Source organism: Bos indicus, chromosome 12 (genome assembly GCF_029378745.1).
Source record: "Bos indicus isolate NIAB-ARS_2022 breed Sahiwal x Tharparkar chromosome 12, NIAB-ARS_B.indTharparkar_mat_pri_1.0, whole genome shotgun sequence".
Lineage (NCBI taxonomy): Eukaryota > Metazoa > Chordata > Mammalia > Artiodactyla > Bovidae > Bos > Bos indicus.
The window spans coordinates 30,018,028-30,029,038 of NC_091771.1; the positions used below are offsets into that span (position 1 = coordinate 30,018,028).

Genomic DNA, 11,011 nt, shown 5'->3' on the forward strand with positions numbered 1-11,011 from the left:
CTTTGTCAGAAACTGGCCTCCATCACTCAGAGCTTTCTCCTAAGAGAAGCAAAGCTGGCTCTACCTAGAAGGAAGCAAGCAGAAGAAGGGTCAGAGAACCCAAAAGAAGGATCAGAAAATATGCTCAACATCACTAATCACTGAGTGAGTGAAGTCGCTCAGTCGTGTCCAACTCTTTGCGACCCCATAGATTGTAGCCTACCAGGCTCCTCCCTCCATGGGATTCTCCAGGCAAGAGTACTGGAGTGCGTTGCCATTTCCTTCTCCAGGGGATCTTCCCAACCCAGATATTGGACCCGGGTCTCCGGACCTGGATCTCCTGCATACCAGGCAGATGCTTTAACCTCTGAGCCACCAGGGAAGCCCTGGTGGTGCTAATCACTAGGGAAATGCAAATCAAAACCACAATGAGAACACTTCACTTCCATCAGGATGGCTATTACAGAAAGTAAGGAAGGGATGGAGGAAAGAAGGAAGAAGGAGAAAGGAGGGAGAAAGGAGAGAGAGAGGAAGAAGGAGGGGGGAGGAAAGAGAAAGAAAGAAAAAAGGGAGGGAGGAAGGAAAGGAGAAAGGAAGAGGGAAAGAAAACAGCAAGTGTTGGCAAGGATGTGGAGAAATAGAAACTTCTGAGCATTGTTGGTGGACAAATGTGAAATGTGCAGCTGCTGTGAAAAATGGTATGAAAAATTAAAAACTGAACTGCCATATGATTCATCAATTGTATTTCTGGATATGTTACCCCAGAGAAATAAGAGTAAGGACTCAAAGAGATACGTGCACATCTGTGTTCACTGTAGCATTATTCACAACCACAAAAATGTGGGAGCAACCCAGGCGTCCATCAACTGAGGAAGGGGTAAAGAAAATGTAGTGCATACACACAGCGGAATATGACTCAGCCTTAAAAAGGGTTAGGGTTGAATTCCGCCTTGAGAGGGAAATTTCAACTTATGTAACAATGTGGATGAACTCTGAAGACATGCTAAGTGAAACAAGGCAGGACAAGTACTGTACAATTCCACCAGCTGCTGCTGCTGCTGCTAAGTCGCTTAAGTCGTGTCCGACCCTGTGTGACCCATACATGGCAGCCCACCAGGCTCCCCCGTCCCTGGTATTCTCCAGGCAAGAACACTGGAGTGAGTTGTCATTTCCTTCTCCAATGCAAGAAAGTGAAAAGTGAAAGTGAAGTCACTCAGTCATATCTGACTCTTAGCAACCCCATGGACTGCAGCCTACCAGGCTTCTCCATCCATGGGATTTTCCAGGCAAGAGTACTGGAGTGGGGTGCCATTGCCTTCTCCAGAGTGGACCGAAGGTAGCCATATTCCTAGACACAGAAAGTAGAATGGTGGTTGCCAGGTTTGGGATTCCCAGCTGTCTCAGTGGTTTAAAAAAAAAAAAAAAAATCAGCCAATTCAGGAGAATCAAGAGATGCAGGTTCAATCCAGGGGTCAGGAAGATCCCCTGGAGCAGGAAAAGGGAAGCCACTCCAGTATTCTTGCCTGGAGAATCCCATGGAAGGAGGAGCCTGGCAGGCTACAGTGCACAGGGTTGCAGAGAGTCACTGAGCACACGACTGAGCACACACATACTCCACAGGAGTGTTTACTGGGTGCAGAGTTTTAGTTTTGGAGATGGGTGATGGTAATGGTTGACAGCAATTTGAGTGTATTATTGTCACTGAACTGTGTGCTTTAAAAACAAACACCGTTAAAATGATGAGAAAAGAAGAACTAGGAGGAAGGGAGGAGGGATGGGAGAGGAAAGCAGGAGCCAGAGTTGGAGGAAGGCCCCTCCCAGGTAAACCGAACGGAAACAGGAACACACACTAGACTGGATTTGGCACGTGGAGAGCTAGAGTGAAATTTCCTTTTCGGTGCGCTGAGGGCACAGGGGAGCTGAGCCCAAAGGAGCTCTAGAGATCTGACTTCAGGCAGTTCTCAGGGTGTGGCACCAAGCTAAGGCCCGCACTCCCCTCCTCCGTGGAGCGGGGCGGGCGGGGGTGAGGGGGCTTCCAAGGCCTCAGTGCAGAAGTCAGGGAAAGCCGGGGGCCTGCAGTGACCACTTCAAGCGTCAGGGCGTATCCGAATTGCCACTCCCTCCATAAAGGCCGTTCTGATGTCCCCCAAACCATGCATTCTCAGCGCGGGCCCTAGCCTCCCCCTCCACCCAAAGAGGGCAAACAGTGGTTCTTGCAGGTGGAAAAATCTTTCCATGCACCAAGCACAGAACTGCATATGGCAAATTCACACCGCGGATCTGTGGTGTCATAATTTGGGAGGGTGTTGGTGGTTGGGGGCAAAATCCATGTTCCTCTCAGCTCCGGCGAGGGAGCACGGGCGACCTCACTTGGTCCAGCCCCTGCGTCCAGGCGCCCTGTCGCCGGGGTCGCGGTCACGGTCACCGCGCGCGGCCGCCACCTTCCCGCGCGAACAGGGTGAGGGAAGGGGGCGCAGCCGACCCCCGAGTCGCCGGGGCGGGGCCGGCTCCGATTCCGGGGGGCGGGGCCAGATGCAGGGGGCGGGGCCATGGCCGGCTCCGGGGGGCGGGGTCTGCGGGCGGCGCCCTGCCCCCCGAGGAGCCCCCGCGGCTCCGCCCGAATGTCCGCCTGCCGCCCGGCTCCTCCCGCCGCCTCCTCGGCGCGCTTCTCCGAGGTGCCCGCGAGGCAACGCCCCGGGCAGCTAGGGAGCCTCTGCGGCCGCGGAAATCTGTACACACCGCAGCGCAGCCCCGATAGCTCGGTCTCTGTGGCGCAATCGGTTAGCGCGTTCGGCTGTTAACCGAAAGGTTGGTGGTTCGAGCCCACCCAGGGACGGTAGCGTTTTGTTTTTCCTCTATGGGAAAATTCATTTTAAAACGGCAACAGGGAGATTTTTTTAATGGAGCGATACTGCGACGCTTCTAGGACAAAGGAAGACGACGTCCAGTTAATGGTGTTCGGTGCCGGTGAATCCGGGAGCGACGCTGCTGCGGCGTGGTTTGCTCATTCTAGTTCAAACGAGTATGTGGGGGAAACGTGCACCCATGGTCCAGGAGACCTGCCCCACCTTGTTCATCAACAGCAGACACTGCAATGGCAAAAACAAACCCCAAACACGCAATTGCTCATTGGCAGGTGAATGAATAAATAACCATTGGTTTCTCTAGGAAAACCTGATACCAGCCGAAAGGCAAAGTGGTTATGCAATTTTGCCTTATGTGCAGCCAGAAAGATTGGAGGAGCCGTGCAGATGCAAACAGGCAAGAGGAGACATCTCAGACTGTGGAGGCACAATTCATCCCAAGCCACTGTGGGCTGAATTAAGCTGTGCTCTATCTAGCTTTTGGACCCAGGACTTCAATCTAGGCAAAAGGCCTTAACTGTTCACTTTGTTTAGACTCCCAGCAGAATTTTTCCTGAAATTAGAAAGTGTAGAGGTTCCTGTTAAAAAATCTCAAACGACGTGTTTTCAACTCATCGCACAGAAGACGCGAATATTTTTCAAGCAGATGATTAACACACGATTTCCTATTTTTTTCTGATTTTATTGAGAAGTAATTGACATTAACACTGTATACATACGATTTTCTATAAAGATAGGGAACCACATGACAATATGATAACATGAGGCTGTAATTCATTCCTGCCAAGACTGAGGTCACTTGGTGCTCAGTAGGTAGGTGCTTTTTCTCTGGGATGTACCTACCATGAATAGACTTTAGAGACCCAGAAGAAGGAACTGTTAAACTATCTCACTAGGGTGTCTCTTAGGGAATGCTTTGACAAATGCTGGCTGACAACTATTTATCAAGTTACTGTCGATGATAAAATATCCTCCACCGCCTTGTTAGGAGCCCTCAGGAAGAAGACACAACATTGCACTTTTGGTGGGATTCCAGACAGAATAACAGTAGCCCGTCCCCCCAACCCCTACCCCCGCCCCACCCAAATGTTCTTAGCTAGGAGCCTTTCTGAAGCTCCTGGAAATTCCAGACTTTCCATCTACACTTCAGGATAGCTTACAGTGGAAACAAGAGAATGGGGGGTGGAGGTGGAATTATGTCATAAGATCATTTACAGACTGTTCAAATTGAGTCTCACATTTCAAGATGAAGAAGCTGTAATATTTTGTTAACTGAAGTGACGGATCCTTCCACTTTGAAGCTGAGTATATTTACACTAGGCTCTAAGCTCCTTGAAGGAAGAGACCATATTAATGATCATTTTAGGATCCAGAGGATTCCCTTCACCCTGTTTCCGAATGAAACCTTTTAGAGGTTATAAGCACTTAACCAGGAGTTCTTTGAAAGGTCCAGTCTGCCTTACACCCTCTTCCTGGCCAGATGTCTGTCCATCTGCCCAGCGTGCCCTTCCCCATCTCTGCTTACTTGGGTCACATCTGCTGAGAAGCTACCCCTGGGGAAGCCTCCCCAACACTGCTTCCATTTGATATAGATGCCCGTCCTCCGCGATTCATCATAGCACCCTGCAACCAGGGAGTTACTTGTCCCCTAAAAGGGACTGTGATCTCTTGAGAGGAGGAACCATGCCTTTATTCACACTGCTCGCTCACCTAGCACAGGCCTGTCCCATGGCACACACTCAGGACCAGAGCCATCCCTGCCTTCCTGGGTATGTGGTTCACAGAGGCCAACAGTCACATAAAAATGCATATGACCAAGGGTCAGCATGAGGAACACAGAAAAATGTCCCCTGGCCCTGAAGAAAGAAGGCAACTTAGATGGGCTGAACTGTCTTCATGGAGGACTTGAAATGACCCTGAAAGATCTGGACAAGGCACAAGGCAGGGGAGGGACATTTTAGGCTGGGGAGATTTCAGGACAAGATGAGGGGGTGGGCGGGGGTTGTGGGTGGACTATGTGTACTTAGGGTTCAGTGAAAATGTTCTTAGCTTGCGAAAGGGCCCTGAAGACTGAGGGAAGAGGCTGGGCTTGACTCTGTAAAGGAGTCACTGTTAAAGGTTTCTGTTTTAGGACAGAAGGAAATCTATTTTTGGTGGCCAGGCTGACAATAGCATCAATAAGAAATAAGAGATCAGAGGACAGTTGAGACACACTTATATGTCAAAAGAGCAGCAGTGAGGCTCTGGGCTAAGGTGAGTAAAGGAAAGAAGGCATGGATGAATTCAAGGGAAGACTGGTTGAAACTTCGGGACAGAAACAGGAGGGAAGTGTGAGGGTGAAGGCCACATTTAAAGCTTGTTGTGTTCAGACCCTAAGTCATGTCTGACTCTTTGTGACTCCATGGACTGCAGCACACCACGCTTCCCTGTCCTTCACTATCTCTTTGAGTTTGCTCAGACTCATATCCATTGAGTCGGTGATGCCATCCAACCATCTCATCCTCTGTCATCCCCTTCTCCTCTTGCCTTCAATCTTTCCCAGCATCAGGGTCTTTTACAGTGAGTTGGTTCCTTGCATCAAGTGGCCAAAGTATTGGAGCTCCAGCTTCAGCATCAGTCCTTCCAATGAATATTCAAAGTTGATTTCCTTTAGGGTTAAAGCCTGAGGGACCCAGAAAAATGGTGATGCCTTTGCTTGATGTGGGACTTTGGAGGATTCTTAAAGAAAACTTGAAATTCAAAAAATTATAAATTGTCCATATTTTTAGCTTATCTAACCTGTGGTCAGTTCTCCACCATGGAGTTCATTGAGAACCTAGTCTCAGAAACAACCTTTTTTTTTTTTTTAAGTTTAACTTCATTTTAAGTTAAACTTCATTTATTTAAGATGTGCTTCCCTGATGGCTCAGCTGGTAAAGAATCTGCCTGCAATGCAGGAGACCTGGGTTTGATCCCTGGGTTGGGAAGATCCCCTGGAGAAGGGAAAGGCCACCTGCTCCAGTATTCTGGCCTGGAGAATTCCATGGTCTGTGTAGTCCATGGGGTCACAAAGAGTCGGACACGGCTGAGCGACTTGCACTTTCATTTATTTAAGAGTTTCCAGCGAACCACTTGGGGTTTCACAGAGCCCTATGAAAATCTGAATGGGAAGCTAAAGCTCTTCTCCCCAGAATGTACACATTCACTGATAAATTTTTATGTACAGCGTCCAAGGGAGTCACAGAGCCTCTGGAGCAGGTTCTTGGCCCTGTTTTATATTTTATCCAATATGTATTCTAATTACTGATAAAAGTCATAAAGCATGTCAAATCCAAAGTGTTTAGATATGGAAAAGTTACTAAACTTAAGATTTTAAGATAACACAAAGAACTAGAAGAGTCTAATAGTATTGACAAGTCACAAAGAGAAGCCAGTTCCCTTTTTTTCCTTGCTGACAAATTAAGTACATTTGTAAAATTAGTAATAAAGGACTTGAGACAAAAAGAGCTGCCTGGAGGTTTTAACACTTAATGTTTTATTGTTGGGGCTTCCCAGATGGCTCAGGGGTAAAGAATCTGCCTGCCAATGCAGGAGATGCGGGTTCGATCCCAGGGTCAGGAAGATCCCCTGGAGGAGGGCATGGTGACCCACTCCAGTATTCTTGCCGGGGAAATTCCATGGACAGAGGAGCCTGGTGGGCTACCTACAGTCCATAGGGTCACAAAGAGTCGGACATGACTGAGCATGCATGCTCTATTGTTAACACTCTGGAACCACTGGACGTACTCTGTGAAGGGCTTTAATATACTGATGTTTTCAGGGTCCCTTCTGTAGGGATTTATACCATCATCAGATACCAATTTACATTTCTTTCCTTGGGAGTTAATGACTCCCAGCAAACTGTCGTATTTGCTATCATGAGTCACCCTCTCATAGGAATTGAGCCTTTTTTTTTTTTTTGCAGTAAAAACAAACCAAAAACTATTGTCTGTCAAAGATGACTCAAACTAGTTATTCTGAAACAAGTAAATCAAATACACACTTTAAAATAAGGAGATACTCAACTGCCTTAGTAATAAGCTGAAAAAGTAGAGCATAGATTATTATATGTACACGTTGAGTGTAATGATAGTTTGTGTTTAATTATCTAATATATTCACTTGTACTAGCACATATAGGCTGACCTGATAATTGGAATTCAGTATAGTACTAGTACAGAGGTGACAATCTGCAATGGATAAGAACTCAATATGGAATTAAAGATTTAAAGATAGAATTTTTCTATTAATGACCATCCACAGAGATGCTTTATGCTAACGACAAGGTCTGTATCCGTGGGACTCTAGATTACAACTCAAACATTTTGCCATCCTTCTGAATAGGCCTGGCTTATGTCATCTTGGGCTTTAAATATCAGGTGAGCTGTAGACACACTTGAACTTCTCAGCATATTTAGATCGTCTCTGCCTCCAAACCCAGTGGGAAGGTTATAATAGAGAAAACTGGCAAGAAGGGTGCTTGACCCAGCTATTAAGTGCCTGCAGTAACTAAACAGAAAACGCATTTTCATTTTGAGATTTGAAGTATTTCATAGGAGCCTCTTTTCTCCCAATGACCTCTTGCTTCTTGGTTACATTTAGTCTCCTGATTAAACTTCTCCAGTACCAGATTTCTTGTCACTTTGGCACTTGGCTGTTGTGAAGAAGTTATTTATATAAGTGCCTTTTGGGGGTCTGCTTTACTCAGAAATGTCCTGGTGTGCCTGTCAGCCACCTGTGTCTCTTCTGTGCTTCTTGAGGGAACATGGATGGGAGAAAGGGGGGTGAGGATCTCCTGGAGGCAAAAAGCAAGAGGGCCAGAAAGACAGTCTACCATTTAGATGCCTCTACCACCTACAGATAGCAACCCACTCCAGTATTCTTGCCTAGAAAATCCCATGGACGGAGGAGCCTGGTGTCCATGGGGTCGCAGAGTCAGACACAACTGAGGGACTTCACTTTCACTTCACTTTCACCACCTACAGAGACTATCCACACACCACCTTGGCCTCCTGGTTCCTATGTCTCCTCACTTGTCCTCAGCTCCTGACCCAACCTTGGCCTTGTACCTCCCTTGTCATCCTTCAGACCCTGTCATCACAGATCAGTGCACTGTGTCTGAAAGCTCAGGTTCAAGCATACCACTTTCTACCCAGCTTACTTCCTCCATGAGTCCCACTCCAGCATTCTCTGAACCCACCTCCAGTCCATGGAGGTCTGCCACCACTTTTTGAATGACCATCCCTTATCCCATGTCCCTCCTAACCCTCCCTCCTTATCCTTTACTATAATCATTTTCTTGCCTAAAACCTGAACTCCTTTCTCTTCTGTGTCGTTTGTCTGACAAAGCCTCTAACTTTAGCTAACTCTAACTTCCCATCTATTCTCAGTCCTGCACCCGAGCCGCACACATGGTTGGAGAAAAATAAACAACCATTTTAGCTGGTCTCAGTAGAGTTTACAACCGTAGACTTCTGGAGGGTTCTGAGCACTGCCTAGCGAGCCTACTGCATGGTCCTGTTCATTTAGCACTGGAGACTCAAATCTTTTTCCATCTTTGACTCTCTCTCCCCTCAGGCCCACAGCTTTTCCTTTCTTGAGAAAAGAATCACAAGACCCTCCTTATCCCCTAATCTTCAAATCTTCTGATGACAGTACCTATATACTTTGTTTTCCCTGGTACTAAAATGGATAAACTCTTCTAGCTCTTAGGGTCACACCCTCTTCTGGTCTTGGATCTCATCCCAGAGAAATCTGCTCCTGCAATTGTCCCTTCTCTCATTTACAACATCCATTTGTCTTTCTGGAACCCTTGGGCTCTCACTTAAACATGTGATAACATCTCCCATCTTAAAAACATGAAAAACCTTGACCTTGCATCATTCCCCTACCAGGTGTCAAGCAAATGGTCCAAAAGAATGGGATGTGTATCTGCCCTTTCTCACCGTCCCTTCTCGCTTGAACCCATTCACTCTTGTCCTCACAGCTGCACTGAACTGTCCTGGCTAAGTTACCAAGGGCGTCCCTGGTGCCGAGGCCAACGTCAAGTCTCGGTCTTCGTGTTTCTCTACTGCTCGGCGGCACCTGGCCAGTGGGCAGCCTTCCCCTGACAGCTCTTCCCTTGATTTTCAGGACACCACTCATCTGGTTTTCCTCTTAACTGCCCTCTTCTTTCCCCAGAGCTGTTTTAACTCCCTCAATGACCCCACCTGCCAGGTGGTGCTGGTGGTAAAGAACCTGCCTGCCAATGCAGCAGACCTAAGAGACGTGGGTTCAATCCCTGGGTTGGTTGGGAAGATCCCCTGGAGGAGGGCATGGCAACCCACTCCAGTATTCTTGCCTGGAGAATCCCATGGACAGAGGAGCCTGGGGGGCTGCAGTCCATAGGGTTGCAGAGTCGGACATGACTGAATCGACTTAGCAGGCACGCACTACATCATGGAATCAAATAGGATCCGTGCACTCGCCATTCTAGATGGGTCTCTCCAGCAGTCCCCTCTCGAGCCCCAGTGCTGTAGATCCACTTCCCTATTCTCCCCACTTGGAAGTCTAATAGGTATCTTACACTTAACGCATCCAATTTTATTTTTTTTAGCATCCAAAATCTTTTTAATAACAAAGTAGAGTCAGGGGTTGGAGAAGGAAACGGCAACCCACTCCAGTATTCTTGCCTGGAAAATCCCATGGATGGAGGAGACTGGTTGGCTGCAATCCATGGGGTCGCGAAGAGTCGGACACGACTGAGCGGCTTCACTTTCACTTTTCACTTTCATGCATTGGAGAAGGAAATGGCAATCCACTCCAGTGTTCTTGCCTGGAGACTCCCAGGGATGGGGGAGCCTGGTGGGCTGCTGTCTATGGGGTCGCACAGAGTTGGACACGACTGAAGCGTCTTAGCAGCAGCAGCAGCAGAGTCAAGGGTTAGTTCTTGTAGCCACGGTTGGCCTCTGGTGCACTCAAACTTCCCGCCCTTGGAGTGTACAAAGGGTTTGGTGTGGCTATGCAGGGTTCCTGAGGCCTTGCCGAAATGCCTGTACACCTCTCCCCGCCCTTGAGAAGACCAGAAAGGAGGACAGTGCCACAGCCCTTGGGGGGAGTCCAGGGCCAGCTGGTCGAAGGTGAGGATCTTGCTCCCTGGCCTTGATACGACTCCGGGTGCAGCTGCTCACTCACAGAGCATACACCTTGTTTGTGCACTTCCTGGATATGCGCATCAGTGATTATAGTTCCCACCATCACAGATGTTTTGCCTTCCCAGCTAGGAAACCCTATCTTCTGATCACCCAGGAAAGGGAACGCATCCAAAATTGAATAAATTCTTTCCTTTAAAGGTTTTCCTTCCTGAGTCTGTCCCATCTCAGTAGACAGAACCACCCATGTGTTTGTTCAGGCAACGAAATCTGAGCTCCCTCTTTGCATCCTCTTTCTACCCTGCAGTCAACCATCAAGTTGACCTGCTGGCTCCACCTCTGAAATGCAACAGTGGTCCAGCTGTTTATCACCTCCACAGCTGTCTGAACTGAGACTGTCACAAACTAGCACTTCCATTCTGACAACCCCAGTGATCTTTTAAAACCTCTTGACTAGATTGTGTCATTCCCTTGTTTGGAAACTTCTGGTGGCTTCCTGTTATTTTCGGGAACCATATGTGATCTGGTTTCTGCCAACCTCTTTAACCCGATGTTCTAATTCTCCTTTCCTTGCTCACTGTTCACACTGGCCTCTTCCCTGTTCTCAATCATGCCAAGCACCCTCACACCTCAGGGCTTCGTTCTTCCTAGATAATGCCCTTCATTCAGTCACATGGTCAATTCCTTAACTTCACTGAAGGACCTGTTCAAATGTCACCCCCCTTCCAAGTCCACCTGGTCTAAAATAATCTGCCCATCACTTTTCTCCATAGCATTTAGTACCATCTGACATTTATCAATTATTAGCCTGTATTTGTGAATTTGCCTACTTGCTAAAATTTGTAACCCTCAAAGTCAATACCTGCAAGTGCTTTTGTGGTCATCTGTGGATGTGTACACAGCACTGAAACATCTGAGTCCCTTACAGAACATCTGGTCTGTGCCACAAGGTCTTCAATGTGCAGTACAGATCACTTGGCGTGAACTGAACATGCTCATGTACATCTTAGATAGGACCAGA

General features: G+C 47.8%; 1 non-coding gene across 1 annotated transcript; it reads left to right on the forward strand.

Annotated features, from left to right (window-relative positions):
- The first annotated feature begins 2,741 nt into the window (after nucleotides 1-2,741).
- TRNAN-GUU (transfer RNA asparagine (anticodon GUU)) lies at nucleotides 2,742-2,815 on the forward strand. Its single transcript has one exon. It is a non-coding gene; the product is annotated as a tRNA-Asn (tRNA).
- The last annotated feature ends 8,196 nt before the right edge of the window (nucleotides 2,816-11,011 follow it).